Here is a 15,435-nt window from a genome sequence, read left to right on the forward strand (position 1 = left end):
TCGCATGATTTGTCTTTAGATGAGAACTGTAACACCCAATTTTATTCATTCATTCATTCGTTTATTTATTGGCTGTATATTTTAGTCCAATTAGTAAGAGCTTACAGGGAAAGCCCTGAGATGTCACTGACAAGAAAGTTTCCACTCCTTAAAGTATTAGCCAAACTCCCACTTTTGATCTTGTAACAGCTTAAACATCATACAATTTTCAGATCAGTTTTGTGTCAACACTGCAGATTTTCCATGTAGGTTTCTGTTATTTCCTCTCAAATTCACTTCTAAATATAAATGCCAATTTTTTATATCAATTAGAAGTCTAGAAATATAAAATGTCCCACTATTTTTCATGCCATTGAATAAATCAGCAGTCTTTCTTCATTACCATATCAACAAAACATGACTAGAATAGGGAAATCTCCTTTAAATTATACTAACTAAACATAACTTCTGTAATCAAATCTAAGTTTCTGTGCTCATGATTTTTAGAAGTGAGAGTTGAGACTCCTCGACTCTCCAATTAAATAAAGAGTTTCCCTTCATTCCATCTTGCTGACACACTATGTAAAGATCACTATCACTTCAATAAACTTTTTTCATCACTGCCATTTGCATGGCACTTATCTGTTCAAGCATTACACACCACATATTACTCATTAGAATTTAGACAACTGTAACCAATTAGGGTAATCCCCACATGTGATCTTGACTGGTGTAAATCTTTAAAAGAACTAAAGCACAAGTTTCAGAAATCACGGAAAAAAGTTTATCTGCTCTTCAGCTATAGCTCCACTCTGTATTGGAACAGCAGCAGTCAAAGCTGGAACTTAAAAGCCTGCAGTACAGTATTTTGCAGGAGTATAAGTTTTAGGGGAAAACAGTAAATAAATAAAATAAAACCACAGCAGTGTAACTGCACATTATGGGAACCAGGTTACGTTAAGACAAGATTCAGGAATGCAACTTTTCCCCTGTACCAGGTCACTGGTTTCTGTCTGTGCATCAGCACACGTGGAAAAGCTGGGCTCCACAGCCTCAACTTCACAGTTTTATGAACTATCAGATAGGTTTCTCTGTGAGTATCAGAAAAGTATACAGCTAATGGGAAAATCCTTATTAAACGAGTGCACATCTAAACCTGGCTTTTGCTCAAATATTTCTTAGGCTAGGAAAACCTGACATCATCACCAATGATGTGAGCAAAACAATATTTTTTCTATGTTCATTATTACTCCATTTTCAGCAGAATTACCACTTCTTGAAACAATCTCCACTGATTTCCAGTGAAAGTGAAAAAGACCATCTTTGAAACTATTTTTGCCTATTAACACAGCAGCCCAGGCTGTAGGCTGAGCCAGCTGGCAGCGACACAGGCAGACTGCTTCCTGCTTTCCCTCCTTCCTCCTGAAAGGATTCCAAACAAGATGTGATCAAGGCCTGGGAATCCTCTGTTGCTGGGCAAGGCCACAAGGCACCCCTTCTCCTGAGCAGGAGACACAAAGCAGGGCACACTGACCACAGAGATTTCTCGCTGCAGCCCTCATTCAACATGGATGCTACAGGTGACTTGCTTTTGATGTGCTTTACAAAACCACATGAAGCAAAGATACAAGCTTTTAAGTAATATTATTAGCACCAGGCCATCTAATGCCAAATTTTTATTAGTATACATTAGAATGTCTTTTTTTTTCCCTGTGTAAACACGGAAAACAAAATATGACAAATAACGTAGCATTCAACTCATCTGAGTTTACAAGCTGTTCCCAGGGCAAGGCCAAACTGCCCAAGAACAGGAAGATAAAAACAAGTTGACAAACATTTTAAAAATACTATAAAATAGCTTCAGAGAACACAGTTCTATTTTACAAGACAATTCAACCATCTTGTACCACCATGTGCCTTGCATGGTGCAGCTCTGCATAGCGCTGTACTGTACTCAGGGCCATGCCTATTCCTTGAGCACCACTCTGTATCTTCCCTGCAATTAATGAACATGAGGATACACTAGGTGCTACTCTTAGCCCACAACAGATGTTCCTTATCTTCAGTCTGGAGCACCAGACAGCACTTGCACACTTAAATGCCACGTGACAACATGACACCAAAAGAACAGGTCTAATCCTAACAATTTTAAATGTGCAATTCACTCAACCTATAAGCAGCCCAAGATGCTCAGCAGCTTCTACAGTCAGATGGCATGAGATTTATATTAATCAACTTCAAATGCACAAACCAACGTACGTGCACACAAGAATCTGCTTGAAGACCCGCCAACAGATTGAGGGAGGTGATCCTGCCCCTCTGCTCTGCGCTGGTGAGGCCTCACCTGGAGTATTACATCCAGATGTGGAATACAGGAGAGATGTAGACCTGCTGAAGTGCATCCAGAGGAGAGCCACAAAAATGATTCAAGGGATGGAACACCTCTCCTTCAAAGACAGGCTGAGAGAGGTGGGGCTGTTCAGCCTGGAGAAGGGTCCAGGGACACCTGAGAGTGGCCTTTCAGTTTCTATAGAAAAGCTGTGAGAAGGGGACAGATTCTTTATAAGGATCTGTTGTGATAGGAGAAGGGGAAATGGTTTCAAACTAAAGCAGGGGAGATTTACACTAGATATAAGAAATAAGTTTTTTACAATAAGGGTGGTGAGGCACTGGCACAGGCTGCCCAGAGAGGTGGTGGATGCCCCATTGATGGAGACACCCAAGCTCAGGGCTCCGAGCAGCTGATGGAATTGTGGGTGTCCCTGTTCATTGCAGGGGAGTTGGACCAGATGGCCTTTGAGGGTCCCATCCAACTCAAACAATGCTATGATTTAAGGTACCAAATCCACAGAAGAGAACTCAGCAGTTGGACTTTCCTCAGATGGTCAGAACAGGTTCCAAAATCTACTTTTTAAGACATTAAACAGTGAATTCCAGGAATAATACATACAAGACAGCTATCTCTTCAGCTATCAGATATGAGATATCAGAAATGCGTTGAGTCAAATATCAGAGACTCCTCCCAAATTTTATTTATGTATTTTAACAATTAAAAACATGCAAAGGTGTTTATAAGAAGCAGAGATCAGATTTTAAATAATTAAATTGAATTTATCAAGTCTAAACTGCCTAAATTCCCTCTGGAAAACTAACAGTGTGCACGTGGACATCATTCAACAAAACGCTTAAGTGCTTCCAGAGTCTCCGCCTTAGCTCTACAGGACAGCACCATACAGCTTCACAGACACTAGCACTGTGATGCTGCACCATGCCATACCCACAGGAACACATAAAATTACAAAGTTACAAGTAAATATGAAAATAAATTACTATTTTTCATGACATAATGCAGAAGTAAAACCTCCTTTCAAAAATCTTCAAATTGTTCATCCATCCTTTATGGATGTTGAAGTTCAGACTGTACGACCTTTATGAGGCAGCAAAAATATTCCACTGCAGTGACAGCATTCATTGCCATTCTATTTGAATAATGTCAATTACAACAGAAATAGCAGATCTGTAACCGGGCACAGTGTATTGTGCAGGATTACCAGTTAGATGATAATTTTAATAGCTATAAGGCAGGATACGGACTGGCTAATGAGAAACAGTTTATGCTAATTACTGCACAGAAAGGAGGTTACAAGTGAAGCTATTGAATATTTTCACCAGTGACTGCCACATGGAGTGGGAAAATGCCTGAGAAATGTACTAATGACAAACTCCCTGAAAACTACAAAGCTGCAAATTGAATGACATTTACAGCCAATCACTACCAGATGTAAAGAACAGAATAGGCAAAAATGATACTATCTGACCACAAATCAATAGCACAATCATAAAGCCACTGCATTAGGATAGGACAGGGATACTAATACAGCAGAGACATCTTGTAAAGCTTCAGGTAATCATGCTCAGCACACACGAATGCAAAGCATAACACAGACAGTGAAAAGCCACCAGGATGATTTGTGAAGCACTAAGAACAAATACATGCAAAGCTATCACAGTAACACTGCCAACTTAGCTAAACATCAGAAAATGCATGGAGATAATAGGAAGAATCACAACTGATTTTAAGATGAAATGTGACATATTTATGAACAAGATGATACAATCTGACCGCCTGTGATAAAACAGCCTGGGACACCGTGACCCAAGGAAGACCTCCAACTGCACTGTTCTCATTAAAATAAAAAAATGCCTTCAAGCAGTTAAACACAGAAAATTCTTTTCTAAATTAAATATACTTTATACACATGACTCAATGCTTTCACACGCATATCTTACCTGTTGGACACACACATACATTTTTGATCTACATACACACGTATGCACACACACACATTTCATAAAGCACCATAATCATTTTAAATTTGTAACTATTTGCTGGAGAAAGCAAATGCACATCTACGTGTGCACACATTGCTTCAATTATGCTAGTCAACAGGAGAGGGAGATTAGAGAAAGTCTCATGAGGGAGGAGAAGAAACTGGGCAATCTCCAGGGTGTGGGCAGTGATTGAAATGTGCAATTGTGTTTTCAACGTAATTAGCTCCCTAATTGCATAGCCAGGTTTAATTAATGCAATTACATGAGTAATTAATTACTATTCATTTTAAGAGTACTGTTTTTAATGTTTTGTTCTCTAATTTTAAGCATTAGACAGATCTCAATATGTAATAATTTTGAAAAGTTTCCATCATAGGCATCGAAAAGGGAAGAGGAAAAACAATACCTTGCTATACCCTGTTACCCCTCATGGTTACATCAACCACACCGGTAACTCCCAAAACCCAGCTGTACTATTTCTGGCTTGTACACGCGATAGCCTCCATCTCTCCATTCTTATTTCTCATCTTAGGGTTTTGGTGTGCAGAGGCCACATGCTTTGGGGAAGCTATGAGATGAGCCTGTGTTAGAGAAGAGCCCTGGGGTGACGTTACCTTGTTGTGTTTCTGTCTACGTTTCCATATACAGTACCTGTCCCACAGCAACCAACGTCCTCCAAACAATTCACAATTTTCAATATCATCCTGACATTCCTTTCTATTCTGCTTTTTCCCTATAAACGCTCTACAACCAGCTCCAGCTGTGCCCTTTCAATCTCTGAAGTAATCCCATTTAATTTATGAGTAAAATTCTTTAATTCTCTAAATTAAATGGATTTTGACAATAGATTCCAAATGAATTACCCATATGCTTTCATTTTTCATTTCATGTCTTCTTTCACTTTACATTATTATGTGGATTTGATTCTTTTACAGCAACTAACTTCCAGGGCCAACAAGTAGCTCACTGGAGCACAGCTATGATCAAGAAATTGAAAAGCTCTTTTCTTTTTCCTCTCTTTGCTCCTGACAACAGCATTGCATTTGGTTTTAAGCCCATACACTCATAAATGTCAATGAACTATACAATGAACTGGCTTTTTCTCTCACTGTAACTCCAGCACATCCAGACATTTTTGGCAGATTCGTTAATCTGAGGGAGGTTGCTTTTTCTACCTTTCACTATGCTATGGGAGCTGCCAAATGAGCACTTAGAGGTTTTGCTCCTTAGCAGAGCACGTTAAAGAAAATGTTGCTCTTTTAAGATCTTTCTAGTGTTAAGCAAGAACTGCTACAGGAACTTGCACACCTCTTCTAATAGATAGCAGCGACTTCTTTTTCTAATCCTACATAGTTTGGCTTTGTAGATGGTGTATTTGTTTTTATTAATCTCAGATCCTCCCAGCTGGCAGATATCAGTTGCTTACCAGTCACAGGCCTGCTCTCATTAAACTGTCTTCTCATAGAAGCTACCACATTCTGAAGAAGGCAATGGTCCTGTTCCTTGTAATGTTGAGAAAGAAGTGCCAAAATAAGGATAGCAAATAATTTTTCAGCAAAGACAGAACATTACTGTCACAACTAAAGAAAATCAGTAGATTAATTCCCTTTCTCACAAGACAGGAAGAAAAAGGGATACTTCTTAAATCAATCACCACCAGTGGCATTAAGAATTAAAGAGTCTAATGCTTTCATCAGTATCCCTATCATGTTCTGACATGCTGACATACAGAAAAGATAAATCCTAGACAGTATTGCTATGGTCTTTTCTATTTTCCAAATTCCTTATTCATTTTTTCAGCTCTCTAGACATACAGAGCTGCGAAGATCAGATGACAGAAAATAAGTAAAAACTTGAAGCACAAGAACCCACTACTTTCATTTTAAGTCAACTAATCAAACAAAGCTCAAGGTAAGAGAATGGCTTCCCTAAGCCATTAGAAAACATGACTTTCTTTAAGCACTTTCCCACCACAGAAAACAATTTAACAGTTCTCCAAACTTTCCAAGAGCACCACCACTCTCACCCTTTATTTTCAGGTGTGATGGTAGAGAAACAGATAAGGAAGGTGAGAGAATTCTTAATTGCCCTGGATATGTCAGCTATATCAGGAAAGAACTTCCACACAAGTTCTGCTTGTTTCGACATTATCAAAAATGTGCATCACAAAATGTAACAGCATCACTCACTAGTACTAAGGCCATGGGCCAACAATGGATAAAGCTTGAAAACTATCACTTAGATTGATTTTATGCTGCTGACTGCAACCTACTTTACAACCAAGCAGGAACTAAGAATAAGCTAGAAATGCAAGATCTCTGAAGGAACGGGAAGCTTTCCGACTGTCACCCTGCATGGTGACTTGCCTCTCTTCTGTGACTGGAAAACTGGAGTCATGCAATACAAGCCAGATAGCAAGTAATTTGACAACATAATTATCTTTAAGCTCACGAAAACCAAACTGACTCTATTGCATTTCAGAGCATGACCTGCATTTTACAGACTTTTTTCAAGGAAAGCTACAGGTAAAGAAATAGTAGCAAGTGCAGCTGTACTACTTTATGTAACAGACAAGCCACAGGAAATCCAGGAGCATGTGAGTTTCTGATAATTCCCTATCATGGCAGTTTAATGGCTCTTTGCAAATCTGGCAGCAAACTGGTCTGGGTGTTTATACCGCGTCTGCCAGACAATATACAGGAAAGGAAAAGCAGCTACCTGTTAGGAATGTGCAGCTCCTCCAGACAGATGAGGATACCTTCACACAAACCAACCTACTCTTTCCAGAGAACAATTTCAGTAATAAGTTTTATGGAACTGTGGAAATGATTTTCTCTGAGTAGGAAATATCTTTCAAAACGTTTCTGAATGCTAGCTTCCATACATTTGATTAGCTCTATTCATCTATCAGGTTTGCATGATAGAAATCTTAAATCCTTACAACTTTGAAACTATTTCTGTACATAAGTCGTAACTCAGCACATCTGATTTGCTGGTAATGCAGCCAGATGACAATACAGACAAGCTACGAGATCCTCCACTTTCAAAAATACAGTGTAATCTTCAGTTGAAGTTACACAGAGAATTATCATATCCTTTGTCTTTTCTGATAAAAAAAGCTTAAAAACCCACATGTTGACAGAACATAGTACAGCATAAAACTTCCTTCTCAGTGATTACACCTTTTAATTACTTGTGATGGTGCTGCTCATTAAAGAAAAAGGAGGACAAATGTCTATCATACTGTTACTCATAGCAGCAGTAAGCAGGACTCATGCTTCATAATCCATTCATGATGTTAAACTACTACATCAGTAGCACCATCACCATCTACAACAAATTTTAAAGGAAGATCAGAAATTGCTTTCCACTTATCACAGATCAGTGCTTTTCTTCTGTGTATGTGTGAAAAGCAGTTACCTTCTTTCACTCAGTGCATGGGAAAGAGAGGATATCCTTTGTTGGGAATAAGCCTAGCGTGTTATTTTTCAGTTTGATAGTGTTTAGGTTAAAAAGAGGAAGTTCACATTTCTGTTTATCAAGATAAACAATTTTTTTCCTAAGCTTGTTAATAGTGTGAGATGGGTAATATATCATTCAGCAAGCGTTCTTATATTGTTTGCACAATTTTATGTATAAAGGATTAGAATGTTCTGAATGGAAAATTGTTCTAGAATGATACACAAAAACTCAGTTAGCTTAAAGGCCAAAGATGCACTTAACTGTCTCTTTATTAATGGAAAGTTTCTTTCTTTCAACACCATCCCAAAGCATGACTGTAATATGCTACTCCATAACATCCCTGCTTTATAGTTATTTCAGATTCTGAAATAAGCTGAACTACAGTTGAGACCAATATTTCCCATTCTATGTCATAACTACTGCATTTTTGTTTTACAATGTTTTATTCCCAGGGAATGAAATGTTTTCTGGACAGTGACAAAAAAAATCTCTTGGCTCAATTCAGTTCCATGGTTGCTTTCCACTTTACCAAAAAGGTCTTCAGGTAATAGCTGCATTGACGTAGATGAACAACTGTCTTCTTGGAAACAATTCAGACTCAACATACCATCTTCAAGAAGACAGTTTAAGCACTTCAGGATGACCTAATAATACCAGTCAGAAGACATGAAGACATCCTAAAAGAAATCATAATCTTACAGGCTACTCCTAATCTTTTCTACTACTATCAAAGTGCCAGTCACTACAACTACATGAAAGGAGGTTGTAGCATGGTAGGAGCTGGCCTTTTTTTCGTGTGTAATTAGTGAAGGAACAAGAGCTAATGGCTTCAAGCTCGCCAGGGGAAGTCCAGGTTGAATATCAGGAAAAAATTCTTCTCAGAAAGAGTGGTAAGGCACTGAAACAGTCTGCCAAGGGAAGTGATGAAGTCACCATCCCTGGAGGTGTTCAAGAACAGGGCAGATGCCAAACTGAGTGACATGGTTTAGTGGTATGGTGGTGATGGGTTGATGACTGGACTAAGATGATCTTAGCGGTCTTTCCAACCTTAACGATTCTATGATTCTGTGAAATATGAAGAGTTGTACTATTTAATTTATAGCTTTTGCCATGCAGAAGCCAAACATCAGATTAGAAGATGAGACTCATAACACCAAATGGCACCCACAACCACTTGAATGCTGGCTGATGATACACAACGCTGGTCTTAGCACAACCGGTGGAGAGGTGTTACCCTCTAACTATATTCCACTATATGAAGATCCAAGAGAGAAAGGACAACAGTTAGTAGACCTCAAAAAAAAAAAAAAAAAAAAGAAGAAAACGTTAGACTGATAAAAATTGATGGGACGGTTTTGAAAGGCTGTAACACAGAGTTATGTGTGGAGCATGCCATACACAAAGAATCTCTGACGTCTTTAAGTGAGAAACAACAAAACTTTAGAATAAATCTCTGATTATTATAACCCTTGTATAGAGCTAGTCAATGGCCCTGTCACCAGACTGACAACGCTTCATCTCTTCATTCAGTTCAGTCAGAAGTGGCAGCTAACTTGAAAACTTACAGTCTAACCAAAACACGCTCTCCTAAGACTTTTTTTTTTCTTTAAAGACTGTACATTTGTGAGTAGTACAAAAAAAAAAAAAAAAGAAAAAAAAAACAGTGATAACGATTAATACAGGCAAGCAGAGAATCTAAAAAACAAAGAAACAAAATTATTTAAAATAACATGTATGAAAGGAAAGAAGCCCCAAGAGTATCTAGTTTGAAAAGTTTGAAAAGCCACTTCATTTGATGAGGACAAAGTCAATAAATATTTCTAGCAATAACAAGATACGTACATCCAAAGAGGATATTGTATTAGACCCAAAATGAAGATATTCTTGGAGAAACCGAATCACTGAATAGGCAAGAAATAGCTGCCCTTGAAACACTTCCACTTTATAACTCCAACAGCCCTGAACTAGGAGAGCACCGGGATATCAAATGATTCTCCAAAACCACCTGAAGAAAAGCCAGAGATGCTCCAGGATTTATTTCTTCTTAAAGAGCTTAATATCTACCCTACACCAAAAGTACATTGCTTCTAGCCTCAACAGGGAGTTTTCTGCCAAGACTGCAGGCAAGTAAAACAAAAACAAAGCAAAAGAAAAAAAAATATATCCAGAACATAGAATATTACACTCAATTAATTAAACTCTTAATTGCTCTCTTCTTTTAGCAGCCTAATGAATACAGCAAGTTTAGTTTCAGTATGCATATGTAACCCAAATTTTCAAGTCCAGCGAAGGAGACAAGACTGGTTTGAAATATCTGCACTAAGATGAGACGTGTTCATGTAACCAGTAATAATCATTCAAAATAAATAACATATGCGCTCCTTTCTTTCCAATCAAAGCATCCAGAAGCTAATATGTAGGCTCTGAAAAGAGAACATTACTTGTTATGGAAGCTGACAGCTTAGCTTAAATTTAAGAGAACACAGCTCATTTTAGATCTCAGTCCAGTGGACCAACAGATGCCAGATGAGCTTTTTCCTCCCTTCACTTCTTTGGACAGAACCAGGTTGCACTATTGACTCAACTTACGTTTCTGAGTCAGTAGTCTGAAAAGTATCCCAAGGCGCACACAGCTCTCATTTCAGTCTTCCCGAGGCACACATCAAAGCAAGGTACCAGGAAGCCAGCTGGCAAGAAGCAGGTTCCAAGTGTTTGCATAAACTGCAAGTTAACTATTAAACTGTTGGCAAACAGCCCGATTCCAGTCAGAGGCACTTGCCTTCATTAAAGCCCAACAAAATAAAACAAAAACAAAGTCTCTAAGCAAAGGTGCTCAAGATGTTACCTATATAAAACAAACGTTTCATTTTAACGGTCAGATTCAGCTGGGATTTAACTCACTTCCTGCACCACGTACCTGCACAGGGCATCTTCCCTCCATTTAAAACCAAATCTGTCCTTTCTAGTAAACCCAAATCGCTCCCTGCCTTTACTAACAGTTTGCAGACAAAAGAAACAATTGCTCTGATTTACTTTTTTTTAAGGAAAACATAGTTCTCTCAGACATTCCAAGTCTCAAATATCATACCTATCATGCTGAAAATCCTGCAGTAAAAGCTGAAGCATGTCATTTCACTTACAGACAATATTATGATAGCTGTTGTCAACTCCTTCATAACCCTGAAGTTCAAGAGACAAGTCATTTTTTGCAGTGGAAATTGAGCTTTGGCATTAACAATGGAGAGAACGGGCATATGTAGACAGATAATTCATTCAGACATGAGCTCAGTCAGACCGTATTCCAGGCTAGCCAGACACACAAACCAGCTCCAGTTCAGAAGTCATACAGCTATGCTCACATAGCACTGTGCCCACACCAATAAAACCTGCTGAGAGGCTGGGTATATTAGGCTGGGCACAGTTGTATGCTGTCTGGCCAGCTCCAATCAAGGACAGAGGATTCTGGGCCTTTCTGCATTCATCCATGGAGACATGCCCCTGTGCTGCAAGACCTCTGCACAACTCTTCTGAAATGACTGGTGGGAATGATGGGTGCTCAGGGAGCTGGTGGGGGTGACTGATGAGCCACTCTCAGCCATCTACCAGCATTCCTGGTTATCTGGAGAGGTCCCAGAGGATTGGAGACTTGCTGATGTGACTCCCAGCTACAAGAAGGGCCGTAAGGAGGATCCGGGGAACAACAGGCCTGTCAGCCTGACCTCGGTACCAGGGAAAGTTATGGAGCAAATCATCTTGGGTGAGATCACACGGTGTATGGGGGGAGATTAGGCCCAGCCAGCACAGGTTGATGAAAGGCAGGTCATGCTTGACCAACCTCATCTCCTTCTATGACTGGGTGACCAGACTGGTAGATGAGGGAAAGGCTGCTGATGTAGCCTACCTAGACTTCAGCAAAGCCTCTGACATGGTCTCTCACAGTATTCTTCTGGGGAAACTGGCTGCCTGTGTCCTGGACAGGTATACTCTTCTCTCAGTAAAGAACTGGCCACAGGGCCGTGCCCAGCAGGTAGTGGTGAATGGAGTCCAGCTGGCAACCCGTTACAAGTACTGTCCCCCAGGGCTCGGTACGGGGGCCCATCCTGTTTAATATCTTTATTGATGACCTAGATGAGGGGATTGAGTGCACACTCAATAAGTTTGCAGATGACACCAAGCTGGGAGGTGGTGTTGATCTGCCTGAGGGCAGGGAGGCCCTTCAGAGGGATCCAGATAAGCTGGATCACTGGGTTGAGGTGAATGCAATGAGGTTCAACAAGGTCAAGTGTCGGGTCATGCATTTTGGCCACAACAACCCCATGCAGTGTTATAGGCTTGGGGATGAGTGGCTGGATGAGTGTGGAGAAGAGAAGGACCTGGGGGTGTTGGTTGATGCTCAGCTGCACACGAGCTGACAGTGTGCCCAGGTGGCCAAGAGGGCCAACAGCATCCTGCCCTGCATTAGAAATGGTGTGGCCAGCAGCATCATCCCCTGTACTCAGCACTGGTGAGGCCGCACCTCGAGTACTGTGCTCAGTTTTGGGCCCCTCACTGCAAGAAAGACATTGAGACCCTGGAACGTGTCCAGAGAAGGGCAACGAGACTGGAGAGGGGTCTGGAGCACAGGGCTTATGAGGAGCGGCTGAGGGAGCTGGGATTGTTCAGTCTGGAGGAGAGGAGGCTCAGGGGAGACCGCACTGCACTCTACAACTTCCTGAAGGGAAGCTGTGGTGAGGAGGGGTTTGGCCTCTTCTCCCAGGCAACGAACAGAACCCGGGGAAATGGCTGCAAGCTGTACCAGAGGAGGTTTAGGTTGAACATGAGGAAGAACTTTTTCTCTCAGGGAGTGGTCAGGCACTGGAATGGCTGCCCAGGGAGGTGGTGGAGTCGCCGTCCCTGGCAGTGTTCAAGAGGTGTCTGGATGAGGAGCTACGAGATATGGTTTAGTGCTTGTGGTAGCAGTGGTAGTGGGAGGACGGTTGGACTAGATGATCTTGTAGGTCCTTTCCAACCTTGTGATTCTATGATTCTATGATTTTTTCATATTTTGTAAACTAGAGCCCAGCACCATAAAATTCAAGATTTTAAATATCTACAGTACTCCCTTGCAGTTACTCCAATATAGACTAAAAAAAAATCCAACCCTCAAAAAGGAGTAACAATTACTAGCACTACAGGGCAATGAGGGCTGGGGCAAACAAAGAAGAAGTACTTCCAAGAGCTCTGAAACACAACTGTCCTCCATAGCAGTAGTTTCTCCCTCAGGCGTTTATTCTGTTGTGACACTAAAGAATTACAATTTTGTTCTTGTCATCATCTCAAAAAAGAGAGGATGCATCTTAAATTCTATTCATGACTATCTCAAAGCAAACAGAAAATTAAGCCATTCTATGAAAACAAATAAACAAAAAACCAAAATATTGAATCTTAGTTGTTATGAAAAGCCATAAAATTTTCCTATGAAAGAAGATCAGGTAAAACAGAAAATCACTTGGTCTCTCAAGCTTTGCTCCAAAAATGCACACAGCCAAACTCATCTTTGTCTGTACAAAGATTACTCAGTGTTCCAAGCACAGGTAGAAGATATGCCTTAATAACCTACTGACATACAAACCAAAGGACAGGTGTGCATTGCTGAGCTCAAATAACGAGCCCCAAAGATCAAGGACTAAAAGCAGAACATGAACACATTACTAACATTGAGTTTTTCTTAATAACAAATGGCCTGCAGCCCTAAGGCTGACATGACTTCTCCGTTTTATATTTTCTTCATTTTCTTCATTTAAAAAGATTAAACAAATAATAACAAAAACGGCCCACAAAAGCAGCTTTTGTGAGCTACCTACTCAATTTTTAGGAAATGTGGCAAGTAACCCTTCAATTACAGCATGCTATTTGTGATTTGTGCCAGTCCTTTCATCCTTTCATTCCTGCCAGTGAAAAGGCAGACAGTAAGTTAGCAGAATGTGAAACTTGTGCCTTTATATCAAAGTGATTTCTTCTACCTTTAACTCTTCTGTTCTCTAAAATGAATATTACATGCTTTATGCTATCTGAAAATATTCACTTGTAGTGAACTAGAGACTGCTGAATAAAACAACCATGCCAACACTTAAGGCACCTTCATCAGCCTTCAGATGTGAAGACATGAACTGGACAAGTTTACCCTATTCAAAAAGCAAATATAGCCTGGGTGGTAGCCTTCAAAACAAGCTTTAAGTGTTCTCATGCACATACAAAAAAAAAAAAAACAAAAACAAAAAAAACAACAACAACAAAAAAAAAACCACAAAAAAACACAAAAAAAACCCAAAAGAACACACAAAACCCCTCTTATTTGTATTTATGCTTTAGATTCATCATTTGGGAACAAATCTTGGATCCCTTTGTATGCTCACGTGTCGCTGTGAACCTAAAACCTGTAAAAAGTTATGATTTATGATTCAATCAAGTTCAGGTGGACTTAATCAGGGAATGCTGAAAAAGGAATATGGTTTAATGCTGATTTTCATTGGAACAGCCTGTATCTTGAAAAAGTACTAGACAGTATTAGGCAGTATTTATGTTTGCAGTTAATGTCTGTTGGGTATAATCTTAGATCTAATACAGAGTGTTTATACTTCTTAGCTAAAAACTCCATATTCAGTTTTAGAAACATAAATACAACATTCAGAGTGGATTCAATGAAAGTGGTATCTTTTGAAAACAGGTTTTGCTTTTTTTTTTTTTACAGTCTGTGCAAAGAATCAAAATAATGCTAACTAGAACAAATTCTAACAACATTCACTGCTAGTGACAAATCAAGGAAATGAAACTTTTTCTTTGCTCAGTAGCAAGATTGAATATGAACCACTAACATGCTATAGTGGTAGTGTTTAATCATGCACACCTGCGGACAAAACAAAAATCTCAATGAACAATTTTCAGTGAGAAGCTGAACCCTAGCCTTAGCAACAGAAAGAATGTGCTTTTTTTGTTTTCCATCCGAATTATTTAGATGCAGCAACCAGTCAATTTAAGTTTTAAAAACTGAAGAGACTCTGAAAATGTGTGAGTTGCCTTCTCCAACCCACTAATTAAAAAGCAGATAGGGAAAAAAGGCTTGGAGACCTACTCCTGAAAGCTCTACCTACTGATAATATGTGGTCTAAAACAGAAAATACCTCTTGTCCCTCTGCCCCTTGTTACCTAAAGCATGGAACAGCTCCAGAAAGTGCAGAAATAAGACAATTAAGTGATTAGAATTCAAGAAATAGACAATTTACCACGCCTGAAACAATCTCACACAAACAACACACAGAAACCTTATGTATAAAATTTTACATTTCTTCAGATGCAAAAATCTGACAACACAGCTTGGTACAAGCAGTGTACAGAATAATTCAGGGGAGATACTACTGGAGTTACACATGTATACGTAACATGTATACAGTGTATGTTCCACAATGGAAAAAGCAACCTAATGAATCTATGAAACTGCTCTAAAGGGCAGAAAAATAAAAGAAAATTAAAATTGATCTCTAAAGATCAATAGTTTGTCCAAAATGTGAAGAAAGTGACTTAGGGGGAGGAGTATGTAATTTTTAAGCTCAGTATGCCCTTCTGCCTGGAACATCCATACATACACCCCAGTATTCAACTCCTACCAGGCCAAGAACAACTAGT

General features: G+C 39.6%; 1 protein-coding gene across 3 annotated transcripts in view; it reads right to left on the reverse strand.

Annotated features, from left to right (window-relative positions):
- The window catches only part of NOL10 (nucleolar protein 10), a gene marked incomplete at both ends in the record, with an annotated part of 46,363 nt that overhangs the window by 12,142 nt on the left and 18,786 nt on the right, over positions 1 to 15,435 (reverse strand). The gene's annotated exons all lie outside the window — the stretch shown is intronic.

This window comes from Tetrao urogallus (genome assembly GCF_951394365.1).
Source record: "Tetrao urogallus genome assembly, chromosome: 2".
Lineage (NCBI taxonomy): Eukaryota > Metazoa > Chordata > Aves > Galliformes > Phasianidae > Tetrao > Tetrao urogallus.